This window comes from Lactuca saligna, chromosome 3, assembly GCF_052625555.1.
Source record: "Lactuca saligna cultivar CGN05327 chromosome 3, ASM5262555v1, whole genome shotgun sequence".
In the NCBI taxonomy this organism is placed as follows: Eukaryota; Viridiplantae; Streptophyta; class Magnoliopsida; order Asterales; family Asteraceae; genus Lactuca; species Lactuca saligna.
Genome location: NC_136419.1, coordinates 93702450 through 93718176, shown reverse-complemented (window position 1 = coordinate 93718176; position 15727 = coordinate 93702450). Strand labels below are relative to the sequence as shown.

Here is a 15727-nt window from a genome sequence, read left to right as displayed (position 1 = left end):
AGCCTGGATTGTATGAATCAATTTTGTCAGATCTAGAGCTTATTTGATCTTATTTTGAGAAGATATTTGCATTTTTGGAATTTTTTTAATTGTCTAATGTTTTCTATGTATATGGAGCATCACTCAATTATAAGTCCCCAAAATTGCTTATGTATCAATAAGTTCCAATTGATGGCGCGGAATCCCAATTAATTGAATGATGTCAGATCAAGTATAAGAGAAGAAGAAAAAGGATTAAGATGAATCTAATGATGTATTCAATAGTATGAATGATGCTCCAAAACATAAGATTCTCTCACACACACTATTCTTCTCTCTAGAACATGCTCCTTTATTTTCTCTCTCATCTAGCCATACACTCCTCACCCTATATATATGAGATATGGACCACCAGCTGCGCACAAGTGTACAACTGCACACGCGTGTGTGGTCGTACACATGGTGTGCGCCACACACACATGTGTAGCCGTACACAGCCACAAAATTACAGGAAAATATATTTTCTTAGAAAAGCAAAGTATAAACCATATTTTTGATCCGAAAATCTCCCCCTTGGTTTATAGCTTTCTTTACTAATTGGCCCAACAAACTCCCCCTAAAAAGTAGCTGGCTTTTCTTGTTAATATTCGTTGGGAGCTTGGCTTCAACTTTAATCTTCAATTTATTCACAACTTCAAGATGAACTTGATGAATCTTCAATAAATGAATTCATCCTGAGCGGTTGGGCATTTCTTCAAGATTTGACTCTAAATGCACATTGGGTGAGGAGGCTTGATGTACTGATTCTTGAAAGATAGCGCTTTCAGCTTGAGAATCTTCAGAGAGAACAACAGAGAGAAAAATTCTTCTAGATCACTTCAGCAAGTTTATAGATAGCAGCAAATTGATTGAGGAGGCTTCAATGCAATCTGTCACATAATCTTCAATCGCAGCTTGACCTTACTTCTGGGGTTAAATGATTGAATGTTTAAAGAATAATCTTTATTTCTTGCTCCTTCGAATGAAAATTCTTCGATGCTCACGGATGAAGCCTTGGCTCAGAAAATCTTCAACTCAGTCTCCACGAGTCTCATCTATGGCTGAAATCAGTTTTCAAGACAAAACAAAACTAAAAGAAAAATTAGCACACAAAAAATATTTTTGGTTTTTTGATATTTTCTAAAAAAAAATAAAACAAAAATAACACTAGTTTTAAAAAAAAAAATTAATTTTCTATTTTTTTTTTGTTTGATTTTTGAATTGTTCTGATTATTGTTTCATTTTTTGAATATTTTTTTTAATTCCCCCCCCCCCCCCCCCCCCCCCTAAATTTGTGCATAGAGGAAAACTATGAACAAATTTAACAAAAACAAAATTATTTGGGATCAAATTTTTTGACAGTCTTAATCTGTTTGTCAGTACCTTCCCTTTCATGAATAGATCTGGTCGATCGCCGGTATTGTGGTCCACTTAAGCACAAAATATTATGACAAATTTTAGGAATGCTATCAGTGACAGGACAGATTGATCCTAAGTTACTAGATAAAATTTCCTAAGGACCATTTATCTAACGACGACCAAGGATATTGTTGTCCACCTAAATTGAGCAGCGAGATCTATAGACAATCTAGAATTGTTCAATTTTAGATGTACTAGAACATGTTTCCCGCTTCCTGATATATCCCAATAATTAAGAACTTCCGAGATACTCCTTACTTTAGGTGAGCAGACTATTATTCATAGAGAGGATAGATTTAGATTATGATTAATTATAGTTTTAGAGGGATTGAGATGTAGAAAGTTGCATATGATGTGTACCAGGTCGGATTGTTAATCACACAAAAGACACAGCATATGGCTAACATATAGGAAGAATTTCATAGATCTAAGATGTAGAGAAATAGATTTGCATATGTTGCAGTCTAGGTCGGATCTCTTCCAATCACGTAGAGGAGGCAACATATGACTAACAGTAAGAAAGAAAGAAAATAATTTTCTACAGACCTACTTTATCGGAATTCCCCAGTCGCTCCGTTAATACTAGAATTAAGGACAAATTCCGTACATCGAGGAAAAGTTAAACCACAGTTCTAGATACGGGTTCCTTTAATGTGACTGGTGGATTCTAATGTATATCTCCCTGCTCAACCTATCCAAACGTCATATTGTCAGGCTAAACGGATCTATCTAGGTCAAGATTTGTCAAGTCATTTGATTTCATAAGTTCATCTTTGCCTAGTTAAGTCCATTTAAATCCTTCGTGCCTACCAGCGCATCGAACACAGAGCCTAGGCAATTCAGCTTTGGTACTTTACACAGACTCAGATTGCCTGTTATCACATTCTTGATATCACTTCACAAACAATACTTACTAACGAAGAACTATTAAGATAATGAAGAATTGCCTTTAAAACGAATCAGAATAAGATATACTCAGGAGTATAGAGAAGAAAACTCAAACCGTAAGTCACCGATTGAATTTGCATCCAGAAGGTCTGAGAATAGGATACATAAACTCATAACAGATCTGAAAATTCTTGACATCGTTAAGCAAAAACCCCAATGTGTGATCCCTTCCTTTCTTCCTATCCTACAAAGGACACATACTCTCAAACAAAGTTCTGAGTGTTGCACAGTTAAGAGATGCCTCCTATCATGTGCCTGGAACAGTCACTATCAACAAACTGAAATCTGATGATATGCCTCCATAGCTGCTCCGACACAGAGCGGGATCAATTGGTCTTTGGAACCCAATCCATTTTGAAACTGGGTTGACCTTTGTCATCTTTGCACGATACTCTCTCCCATTACATATCCTAATTATCACAAACATAAGATATAAAAATATTAGAAGCATTAGATGATTTGGGAGATTGAGCCTTCGGAACCCATTTGTAGTTATGTTTAACCCATTTCTTTTTCGATATGATGGGTGGCTCAGTACTTACTTTTGATCTTGATGTTAGTCGTTAAGATGAATTTGATTTTGGCTTCACGGGAGCATCTCTTGGATTGGGCTTCTTGGCCTTGGGAGTTGAACTCTTGCCCTTTGTGGCATTCCATTTGCCATTGTCTGAACGTGACCTCGAAGGATTTCTTTTGTAGAATCTCCCACTTTGCACGTTTTGCCAGCCTTGTGCATAGTAGGGAGCGTATGCTCGATTAGGATAATTTCTGGCAATGTGTCCAGGTGTTCCACGGTGAAAACATATCTTTTTCTTCACTGTGAAGTTGTTTCTTCCTGCCCCTGATGGCATATCCTTGCCTCGTTTCTGATTGTTCTCACAAGCACACTTGCAGCAAGTCGGCTGTTTCACTTGTTTTCTCCTTGTTCTCATCTTCTACTACTTTACCTGCACATGTAACATAATCACTAGAAACATTCACCTCAACCTTTTCTGGCACAACCACAACAGGTTTCACATATTGAAGATATACCTCCCTATCAATTTCTTCCCGTGTCATAGGGATGGATATATAATTATGATTGATAGGTGGAGGAACACTATCATACCCTAGACCCTTGTTTTGATTATCTTTGAATTTTAATTGGTTTTCAAATAAGGACTCGACTGTCTTACTTGACACAATATAACTTTTGAAACTAACATCTGTTTTTCCACACTTAATTTTCAAAGCGTCAAGTTCTTCAGTTACAACAGCAAGTTTGCATTTAATGTGATCGTAATTTTCACACTTGTTGCTGTAATCTTCTTGAAGCTTTCGAATATCATTGATTTTGGCTTTTAATTGTGCTTTTAATGGTTTCTGACCTTTCCTTAGAGTATAGCCTTCACATTTAAGCTCCTCATTTTCCCTTTTTAGCAAATCAATTTGTTCGCGAAGAAATTTAATCGTAGCTTCACAAGATGGAGTACATGAAACTTCATTTACAAGAATGGATGAGGAACTCATTTTTATAAAAAAAAATGCCCTTCGACTAAAACTCAAGAGTCAACCTTAAAAGTCAAACACAAAAGTCAAACGTAAAAGTTAAATTTGAAATTTTAACAGTTAAACGAAAAAGTCAAAGTTTAAAGTCAAAGATCAAATTTTTAAAGTCAACGTCAAAATTTTAAGGTCAAAAGATAAAATTAAAAACTAAAATTTTTGGGTTGAAAATGGAATTTAAATATAAAAGAAATTGATTTTTGGGGTTTAAAATGCCAATTTTCAAAAGTAATAACCGAGAAGGTAGTCTTTAAGAATTAAAACCGGGAGGAGGAGAACATCAGGGTTGCTAGAGCAGTTGGTAGGGTGTTGTGTTGTTGAACCAAGGGACCCGGGTTTGAAACCCGACAGCCCCAATTCCCCTTCCTTTTTTTTTAATACGAAGTTATGCTACCTAGCCGCACACTTCGAGTCGTACACTGAGGCGCACACCCTGGCCGCACACTCCGAGCCGACCGCACATACCGAGCCGCACACCTTCAACTAGCCGCACACCTTCAACTGATTTGCGAAAAAACGATGTTTTTCACCATTTTTGCTCCAAACTCGATCAAAAACTCGTTTTTATCAAAAATGCAAAGAACAACCCCCCCCCCCCCTATAGATTTCCTTAATCTATCCAAAAATGCAAGTATCTTTTCAAAATAAGATCAAATAAGCTCCAGGTCTGACAAAATTGATCGATACAATCCAAGCTCGGATACCAATTGTATCAATCAGATTGAATTGATGGTGCAGAATCTCAATCAATTGGATGATGTAAGATCAAGTATAAGAGAAGAAGAAGAAGAATTAAGATGAATCTAATGATGTAATCAATAATATGAATGATGCTCCAACACATAAGATTCTCTCACACACACTATTCTTCTCTCTAGAACATGCTCCTCTTTTTTCTCTCTCTTTTAGCCATACACTCCTCACCTTATATATATGATACATGGGCCACCAGCTTCACACGAGTGTACAGCTGCACATGCGTGTGCGGCCGTACGCAGGGTGTGCGGTCGCACACACATGTGTAGCCGTACACAACCAAAAATTACTGAAAAATATATTTTCGTAGTAACCCAAGGTATAAACAATATTTTTGACCCAACATATATATATATATATATATATATATATATATATATATATATATATATATATATATATATATACTAATAAAAGAGTAGTCTTTTTGCCATGTGTCACTGTATTAGACATCTTAATTAATATGATGCCACTTGTCAATCTATTAGTTCTTTTTAATTTTATTAGACCTCCTAATTAATGTGATGTTATTTGTCAATGTATTTATTCTCCATTTTCAATTTTCAATTTTATATTATTGTTTTCATTTATTCACAAATAAAAAATGTTTAATATATATTAAAAATTATTTTTATATATTTATTTGAATCAATGATTATAATTTCACATAACTAATAAAAATATACCGTAATTAATAATTTATTTAAAATAATTAATTAATAATTTTGAAATTTTATTATAAAAAATTAATTAATTTTATACCAGTGGTCTCCACGGGTTATATAGTATATATATATATATATATATATATATATATATATATATATATATATATATATATATATATTATATCTAACCTTATTTATTTTTTCTATTTTTTTCTTTAATCTTCGACAATCGTCATCAACACTTGATTTAATGAACAAATAATGACTTGAACATTAGCTGAAACCAAAAAACTTTTATTAATCACACAATCAAAAAGCTGAAACCAAAATGCTTTTAATTACACAAGAAACAACACATCATCATGAGAAACTACTAACCTGCCCTGACTGGAGGAAGTACTTTTCTCCAGCCAACTTTGTCGGTGTGGACTGCTAAAAGTTATAGCATGTCCTAGCAAGCTGCAAATAATACATATCAAAATTATTAGCAACTAAAAAAGCAACAAAAATAACAGACCTCTTCAGCCAGATTCAGGAACTTTCATTGATGTCTCCCACATGTCTCTGTTTTAATAACACATTAGTTTGTTTTATATATACAGCTACAGTTGTAATTTTATCTAGAATTAAAATTACCAACTCACTTATAAGGCTTCACAGTTGTAGCTTTGTTTCCTTGTATCCACACTTTAAGTAAATACCCATAGAAACTGCACAAAGTTACATTTTTACAAAACTTAATATACTGAAGATCATAACACCCTTATTTCATGCAGCAAATAAGTTCTATAAAGATCATTAAGAATATTTGAGAATCATCTGCAAGCAAAACTTAATAATCCGCTCCCTTAGGACCTAATTAATGTTTATACGATATAGATTTTATGACAATTTTGTAACGTGATGTAATGTATAAAATGAGTAAGAAGTCATATTGAAATTTACCTTCTCAGTCATAAAGGCAGACCATTTTCACACCAACATCTGAAAGCCACTCCAAAAGTTCAATAACTTTTGAGGTTTCACGGGCTTCATCACTATCCACCACAATTCCAAGATACTTCACTCTGTCTAAATTCAGATCTTCATATGTTTTCACAATTCCATTTTCTATAAGATAGCTTTCAATTGCACGCATCTTCTCCCAAACACAGTATATGACTTTGAGAATTAAATAAAGAATGTGCCAGAGCAACAGAAGTATCATGTGATCATTCCGAATAACAAATTGAATACAAATAAACATATATTATTTATTTACAAATAAAATAACAAGGAAATGAAAAGGATCAGACACCATCAAGATGGACCCTTATTAGCATTTAACAATGAAATTAGCAAGAAGATTAAAAAGATGAATAATATATACCTGTGAGATTTTGTGAAAAATCTTCTGGGGTCCACCTACCAGATCCATAGTCTGCAGACAAGGAAGTAGGTTGCATTCTGTAAGCGGTTCTTAATAGAACCAACTACACCAGATTTTTACTTCTCTCAAAACAGCGACTACTCGAGAGTTAAAATCCAATCATCCTTTGTCAGGGAAGGCAGAGCAATGCAACAGGATTATAAGCAAAAGGTGCTAGTAAATGCCCTCGGAGCAAAAGATCAAAAATCCATGTCTATTTCTCACTTTCCTTGATCTGTTTGTGATGTTGCTATTGTTATAATAAGAGAATTGAACAATAGAGGTGTCTTTAAAATGGTTCAATCTCATGTCAAAAATGTCAAGTCCGGATTATAAAACATAATCAGAGTCTTCATAGCAACAACTTATGATAACCATTAAAACGTTGTACGCGTTTGAAATGGTTGAGAAGATAGCTTACGAATATAACAAGCATGGCAGACAAAATTACCAATCTTCCCTCAACTCCGAAAACTCAAAGTGCCTATGATTCCCTTCCTTGTATTCGCTTTACTGACTGGACCCTCAGCTCCGGAAACTCACAGCGCCATTTTGGAATTCACCATATATGTCTAGTTGGACCCATAAAGCTTTTGCAAGAAGGTAGCTTACGAATATAACAAGCAGCCATAAAGGATTCCTAACCAAAAAAAAAAAGAATTTAACATCATTGGAAGTGAGAGTAGAAGATTGGTTTTATTTAATGTAAAAAGACAAAAATAACCTTAAAAGAGTCATGAACTCGTTGAATCCAAGTACCACCATGGCAGCGATAGCCCATGGAGGTGGTAACTAGTTGTTATTGCGTTTAGTATCTTCCAAAAAAAACCATGCTAGACAAAATTACCAATCTACCCTCACAATTCAATCTAAATAAATATCAAAGATTTTAAAAGAAATACATGGGAAGCAATAGCTTGAGTGATTGTATATTCGGTTTCTTTTTGAAATTGGCTCCACAATGATTTGCATTGAACAGGAGTTATGAGTGTTTTTGTAGCTGGAACCTAAATGAAAGTGAATAAATAAAATGCTCAAAAGAAAATAGTAAACAATGTTTTTTCTTGTGGGTAGTTTTATATAAGTAGAACATTATTATAATAAGAAAATATTATCTGTTTCTCAATCTCATTCACCTGCATTTGAAGAACATCTGGAGGTGGCATCTTTTTTATGTGAGGAGTTTGTTCAAAGTAACCAACATGTGAATCTCATATTATAGGAGTAATTTTAACATTTGCAAGTTCCACCATCAGAATGACCTTCCCTACAATGACAAAAAAAATTGGTTCAGAAGACAGTTGACTTTTATGGTCAAACATGTTACAACATTAATATATAAATATCTTAACCTCTCACAAAGACGAACCAGTAAAACTTAAGGACAAACCAATAAATCAATGACCTTACAAAATGAACCAGCAATAACAATACTCTTTCACAAGAAAACACCATGGGCAAAATTGTCCAACCGGATCAAAATCTGTAGGTGTGTAGCAACAACTAACTCATCATACCATTTTTGGGCCACACCAACCTGCATTCTTTTCAGGTAACTTTGGATTAATAAAATCTTTAAGAAAACAGAATGGCATATTTGTAAATTTTAATTGAACCTTCTCCCCCTCAATTGGATCATAGAATCTTTCTAGCAGATTGACCACCGTTGACTTACCGGACCCACTTTGACCAACCAATCCAACGGTTTGATAGACATTGACTTAGAGATTTAATTTTTTTTAGCACCAAAGGCGGCTGAAATCTTGGCTTCAGCGAAATGCTTGATGTTCATTAAAGAAGCTCCAAGACCACTGTGATGATTGTTAAAAAAAAACTATTAAGAATACTAATTAAACTGAGAAACAATGGTGATTTTTTTTATATTTACAATCCTCCGTTATCAACTGTCCACAGATCTCTATAATCTTTGCAGATCCTTCACAGCATAAACGATTAATAATTAACAAGCTTCCTTCCTGAGAAGTGGCTCTGTAGCATGCTTGATTGGCTTTAAGTAGTTCTTTTTTGTTTTTGCACAAGGTTAAAGGTTAAAAAGTTAAAAGGAAACTAATTATGTAAACAAATTGAGTTGCCATTGATTCAGATAATGCATTTCAAATTTTAGTTGAAGTGTAAATGAAATTTGTTGAAGTATAACAAGATTATGCACCAAATGATGTTCTATAACTTTTATTTAATAATATTAAAAACTGAAACATATTGCAGACGATAGGCATATAAGCCACATTACTACAATACTTAATTGTTTTTATAATATCCAGTTTATGTAAGTTAAACAATATTTTATTAACACATATATGGTTAGTAAACAATAGTTTATTCATAATATCTAGTTGTCAAATAAACCTTCAAATACATGAATCAAAACCTAATTTAATAACTGTGTAAACATAACATATATTCAAACAAACAATTTTTTTTAGCAAAATAACAAAGAAAAACCAAGTCGCTTTAAGCTTCTAAAATTAAGGCAAATGATTTGATTGATACCAACCGTCTACATAGCTCTGCTAGTTCCTCCATTCTACCTGGCCCACTAATTTTATATCATGCCATTCAGTTTGGGTGGGATGCTACTCTCATGTAATACCAATGTACAAGTTTGTTTCACCTCCCCTCCCCTCCCTTTTTTTTTTGTCTTTTCTTTTCTTTTAGACTCACCATGCCTAATCTAGATAACTAGTTATACATGGATGTTCCTTTTTGACTTAATCTATATAGCATGACATAACAGAATAAACCAAAAAACAATATATTACCTTCAATGAAGCAAAAAAATAGTAGCAATGTGGATGGCCATTGTAGTCATGGTGATATCAAATTGGCGGGATTTTTCAGCACTTTTACTATACAACTCTTCTAAAGCCTTATCATGATCCGTTGTAAATGCCTAACATGAAACACACTTAAAACAAAAACATGATTGATTACAAAAAAGAAAGATTCTATTTAAAAAAACAATGATACAAAAGATAAAAAGAAAACTTTTCTTATAGAAACTGAATATTTGAACTAAAGGTAGTATCATGAAAATGAAGTAAAATAGGAAACTAAATTGGGATACCACAATTTTAATATATTGTTTTTGATACCCTTAACACTAAAATATAAAACCATAATTTTTGACTTGTCGAGCTTAATCTAGACAGCTAATCTGTTTTGGTATCAACTCCTTAACTATTTGTTTTGATAATTTTTTCCTCTCAGCTCCTCTCATGTTAGTATTGCAAGGGTAAAATGGTCATCAGGTGGTTAGTAGGAAGAAGAAAACAGGCTACACTTTTTATCAAGAGATCACATGCCATTCTTCAACTTATTATCAAGGGATCTGTTTTCATGACTTCAGGAATTTCATGAGATCGGATGTCAATGTTCTTGAGCACCTGTAGTGGAAATAAATAAGAAAAATTAACCATAGTCGATTATTTCACCTAATCACACATCATCTATTTTTAGTTTCACCAAATATCGGAAGTTTGTTCCTTCGATCGTAAATGAAATAGAGAGAAATTAAGCCGGAATGAAAAACAGATTTAGCAAGCTAGGGTTCTTATAGAAGAATGAAAACATTGAGAAGTTAGAATCAAGAAAAACATACCTTAATAAGACATAGGGCTTGTAAATTTGAGCAATAGAAGCAGTGACCCTAAGGTCATCGGACCTCATGTTGCTGGAAAGGGCAGGCAAGGTGAGATTGCCGGAGAGGAGGGGCTCCATCGACTGAGTGTTGCTGGAAAGCGTTGGACGGTGGGGCGGGGCTAGACGGAGGTCAGAGGTGGGAGGCGCCAACACCAAGAGAAACCTCGGAGGTGGGAGAAGTTGTCGACGTCGAGAACTAAGAAGAAGAGAAAGGGTTTGTCGAAGTGAGAAGGAGAGAAAGGGAAGTTGAAGAGAGAACGAGCAGTATAGGAGGGCGATCGGGGAAAGTTATTGAAAAAAAGCCCTAGCTACTAGGGAAACTAAAGTGGAGGGAGAAAAAAAAGGAAGGCGGGGATTTTAAGTTTTTGGGATTTCATTTTCCCCGGATGGAACGCGCGTGTTCTATTAAAATTTATAAAGTGACGGTCTTAGATGACACGCAGGTGCCCTCCGTGTTTTTTTTGTTTAGACACTAATTTTATGGCACACAAAAATGCGCGTATCCTTTAAATTTTGGAATAGATGACATTATATTTTGGACACTCACATTTGCGTATCAGAATTCACTACGTGTCATGGTTCGCGCGTCGTAAAATGCTATTTTTCTAGTAGTGTATTCAACTCTAAACCTAACCCACTACTAAGAAATAAAGAATAAACTCCAAACTTAGTGACATGCGATGCTTTCCTATTGTCCATGATCAAGTTCTTCTTCCCGTGCTCCACATCCCAACTTCTTCTTAGACTCTGCAAATCAGAAAAAATATGAAAACCACATCATGTGTCAAGGACCCAAGAATTAGCATCTGATGACTTATTAGAATGAATAGTGTGAATACCAGTGAAGGTGAGATTTATCTACCCATCCTTGATCCTTTTTAAATACTTCGGGCAGCTTCGTTTCCAATGCCCCTTTCATGACAGAGAAAACACTCTACATCCTTTGAATTAGAAGAAGGAGCAGTAGAATCGACTTCGGTCCCACTAGAAGAGGATCTGACATGGGAATTTCCCTTCTGGCTCTTAGATGAAGCTTTCCTCTTCATCCCTTTCCCTTGTCCAATAGCCAAGATGGGGATAGCATTGATAAGAGTAGATGCGACAAATTTGTATTTCAAGCCGGTTTCTGCAATTCTCAACAACCCTTGAAGCTTGCTCAAGGTCACTTCGTCCTTGTTTATATTATAGGTCATATTGAACTGTTCATAAAAAGGAGGTAAAGAGTGGAGGATAATATCAATGGCCAACTCTTCATCGAAGTTGACATTCAACTTGAGCAAACGAACCATGGATCATTGCATCCTTTGCAAGTGGGTTGTGATGGACTCTCCATCATTCATTTTGGTCGTGATTAACGAGGTAACTATCTCATACCTCTCTTGATGTCCATTTTGATGGTACGTTTCCATCAAATCTTGGTGCATGTCATCAGGCCAATAGTCCTCATAGAACTTTTGAAGCTCCGGAGTCATACTGACTAATATAATACACGACACTTTTGTCGCTTCTATGCATCGAGCCCTATACTCGGTGATTTCTTAAGGAGTTGTAGTGTTTTCATTTATCTCAAGGAGCTCTTTTTCGATAATGACTTCCTTGTCCTTGTACATTAGATCCATGAGAATGTTGTGCATCCAAATATTAAAATTGGATCCATCAAAGGTGACCCTCCCACAAATGCCTAAAAGCGAAAGTGGGTTCGAGGAGTTGGTGTTGGAGAAGTTTGAGCCTGACATATGAAAAAGAAAAGAGACAAATTTTAAATTAGATTAGAATCCTTAATATAACACACAAATGAAATATTAAGGCTAGTACCCAACACAATATTCTACAATTCGGAAGAGGGATTCCGTAATCCAATTACAAAATATTTGAAGGTAGGTAAATGATAATTTACCAATTTCTACCATGAAAAACGAAAATGAACATTAGGTTTTAAACGAATTGAAATTACTATATTCTTTGAGATTCATTGAACTTTTCAATGGAATGTTTAAATCTCGATTATGCCCTTCGTGTTTGTGACTGGGATACCGAGGATCACAAACAAGGTGTGAATAATCATGCAAATGTGCTCGGTACTTTCGATGTCATTTATCACCTAATCAATGTGCCGGTTAACCACACACGCTCTATTGATCTATGATAAGGATCGAGCTACCCTTTTCCACCCTTGTTAGTTCAAGTTAGTGTTTCGGTTAACCACACACGCTCCACTAACAACTTGGAAAGGTGCATAGTGCAATTTCATGGAATAGCATCATTTCACATTTTGCCTAAAGTAACTAAGATTGGGAATTTATGAAAAACCTTTTAGTTACTTTATAATAATCATTATACTTATTAATGATGAATTATTTGTCCTATCCTACCTGTTCGGCTAACGACGCTCCACCAATCAAGGAAGCTGTGGGTAAGAGTGGACATGCATTCAACCGCCATTTTATAGGAAGTTTTCTTATACCCCCCCCCCCCCACCCCTTATAGATTGGCTTCGTGAATGAGGCCTACTAACAGTAACACTGAGTTATCTTATATATATATATATATATATATATATATATATATATATATATATATATATATTAAGTTTTAATATTATAATAGTATAAGAGTTGTATTTTAAACTTTTAAAACACTAGGGTTTAGAATTTAATATTTCAAAATTAAAACTTTTTAATCAAATTTGGAATTCCAAAACATGAGGGAAAATATTGAAACTTTTCAAAATCTTTTTGATCAAATTTTAAAACCAATCAAATAATCATATAATTTTATCTTTTACCAATTTGACCTAATTTATTTGGCAAGATAATTACAATTAAAAATTTAAAATAATTAGTGTATCATATAATCTAGTAATTATTTTAAATTTCAACCATTATCTTCCAATTAGATTAGGATATCCGTTACCATAATGTAAAAATCGGATTTTGATAGAAAAATGGTTTATGGTAATTAACTAAATCTAATTTAGGCTAAAATTCCAAAAATCCTACAGTCAGACGAGTCAACTCATCGAGTTAGGCTTTGGACTCGTCGAGTTTCCTCAACTCTTCGAGTCCTAATATGGAATTATCGAGTTAATTAGTCAGGGGCTAGCAATCGATTTCATTCAGCTTTGAATAATTGAACATAACATCAAATACAACTAAAAAACAACCTAACCTCTGATACCACTGATGGGTTTTGAGCACTACAACATCCATATGGTGTACATGCAACCCTAATGCTTCAGATCAATGTTTTTCTCAAATTATAAATGCAAATCAAGTTATACAAAGCATGATCCCTAACTAGCATACCATTTTCAGAAATCATAACAAAAAACAAGTTTAGAAGAATACCTTTTGATTGTATCTTGTAGATCTTGAACTTTAAGAGCCTGCCGCCTCAATTGTTGCACCTTAAATGGATCATAGAAAACAAATAGCAAGTTGGAAGAATATGAGAGAGGTTTAGGAGGCTGAAAATCAGTTGGTATTCCTTCTAGGGTTCAAGTGGCCGATTTTAGGGATCCAAGGGATTCCTTATATAGCTGAGCTACTAGGATTTCAGGTAAAACCCTAATCTAGTTGCTTATTCCTCAAGCAGCCCACAGGATCCTTCCAGAAGGCCCTATGGATGAAATCTATGTGGACTTTCTCATAGAATCCGTCCATCCCGTCCTTAGGGATCTATAAGCCTAACCTTGTAATTATCTTATAATTAAAATATCAGTCCCTTTAATTCAATTAGTCTTTTTAACAACCAAATTAATTTATGATCAATAATAATTAAATAATATGATTTCTCAATTAATATATTATTCTTATAATATATTAATAAATCACAATTAACATCTTTCTCTGCAATTCATCTAGTCAAGTTGCTATGGTGAAGGTAACCTAAAAGGACCAAGCTACTATCGGGTCAAGTACATACTGATTATAGTTATAGGCATAAACACCTAATCCAACACTTTAGTGCATTGAAAACACATCTGGTTCGGACTATGAAGGTAAAATATACCATGTTCTAGATCTCAAATGAACATGTGTTGAACTAGCTTAACACCTACTAGCAACTTATTGTTGATGTAGGGATTGTCATGCAAAACAAATAAATTAATATATTCAAACATTATAGTTTTTGTTGTTCTTTCTAAGGTATATGGTTGAGATGGACCAGCTGAAGGCATTAAGTTTAACTTCTTGACTTTGTTGATTTGTTGTTAAATTGCCAATTTTACCTCCTGAGCATGAACACATTTGCCAATTTTATCTCCTGAGCATGAACATTTTTGTGTTGAATTGCCAATTGTACCTCCTGAGCATGAGCAAATATAGCTTTAGTGTATTCATACTCAACATTCTTCATGGCCAGATGCATCTTGAGTAATTTATTCTTGGGTTTGGTGCATCTAAATTTGATGATAGGATTAGTTTGATATCTTCGACTAACAAAAATTTCAAATTTCTTCCGGTTGATTCGATCCTTCAACTCAAAGACTCTGTTTTGCTTGGCCACATCAATATTCAAACGTTGAATACTGGTCTCTTGAGCATCAGTGGATGCAAGCGTATGAGAAATTTTGATAGTTTGACATTCATCTCTTCTTGTTCTAACCAAAGTATTATCTTCCAACATAATTTCTATAACCTCCTCAATAGTCATACACCCGTCTACAATTATGTCTTCCAAATCAACTTTTAAATTGCATTTCTTTGCAGGAGGAGCTGAAGATCCACCAGCTGCTGAGGAACTTCTAGCTTTAACATTATTTTCTCCCCTGAGAAGAAAACCTTTGTTTTTCTAGGATTGAGCTGATCATTTTCAAAATAAACGTCACCATTAGTTCCTTGAGGAATCTCCCATCAGGACATGCATCAGGGTAAATAATACTTAAAGGGAGAACAGTTTGTGCCATGAATTTGAAGTCAAGAAATCCTTCATACTCATCACTTTCAAACTGATCATTAGGGTTTGGAATGGCTGTTCATCATTCATTGCTTAAGACTAAAAGACCAATTCTTCTTGATTATCCCCCCATTCTTGATTCAGACTAATCAACCTGCGATGAAATCGTTGTCATCATTACTAGTTCTTGATTATTCACCCCCTTATTGACATCATCAGTGTGGGGAGGAGTGACTTGAGGTGGAGGGGGAGTACGAGGAGGAGGATTTTTTGAAGGTGAAGGATATTGATTATTATTAGATGGTGATGTGTATGGATTACTTTTGGGTGGAGGTGGAGGAGTTTGATCATCACCTAGAGAGGCAGGAGGAGTTTCTTCAATCAATACATCATCATCATTATTGAC

The 15727-nt window shown here is 34.6% G+C and overlaps 1 long non-coding RNA gene across 20 annotated transcripts; it reads right to left on the bottom strand.

Moving 5' to 3' along the window:
* Positions 1-234: 234 nt before the first annotated feature.
* Positions 235-10759, bottom strand: LOC145037010 (uncharacterized). 20 transcript variants are annotated; one of them, XR_013678607.1, is made up of 13 exons: positions 10382-10758; positions 9543-10166; positions 8115-8573; positions 7899-8029; positions 7487-7769; positions 6724-7402; positions 6300-6515; positions 5999-6064; positions 5872-5918; positions 5733-5813; positions 5544-5631; positions 2928-3332; positions 2435-2795 (listed from the first exon to the last, which is right to left on the bottom strand). It is a non-coding gene; the product is annotated as an uncharacterized LOC145037010 (long non-coding RNA). The 20 variants fall into 20 exon arrangements; XR_013678621.1 differs by having other exon boundaries at positions 6300-6492; XR_013678617.1 differs by having other exon boundaries at positions 6300-6997; positions 7184-7402.
* Between the last annotated feature and the right edge of the window lie 4968 nt (positions 10760-15727).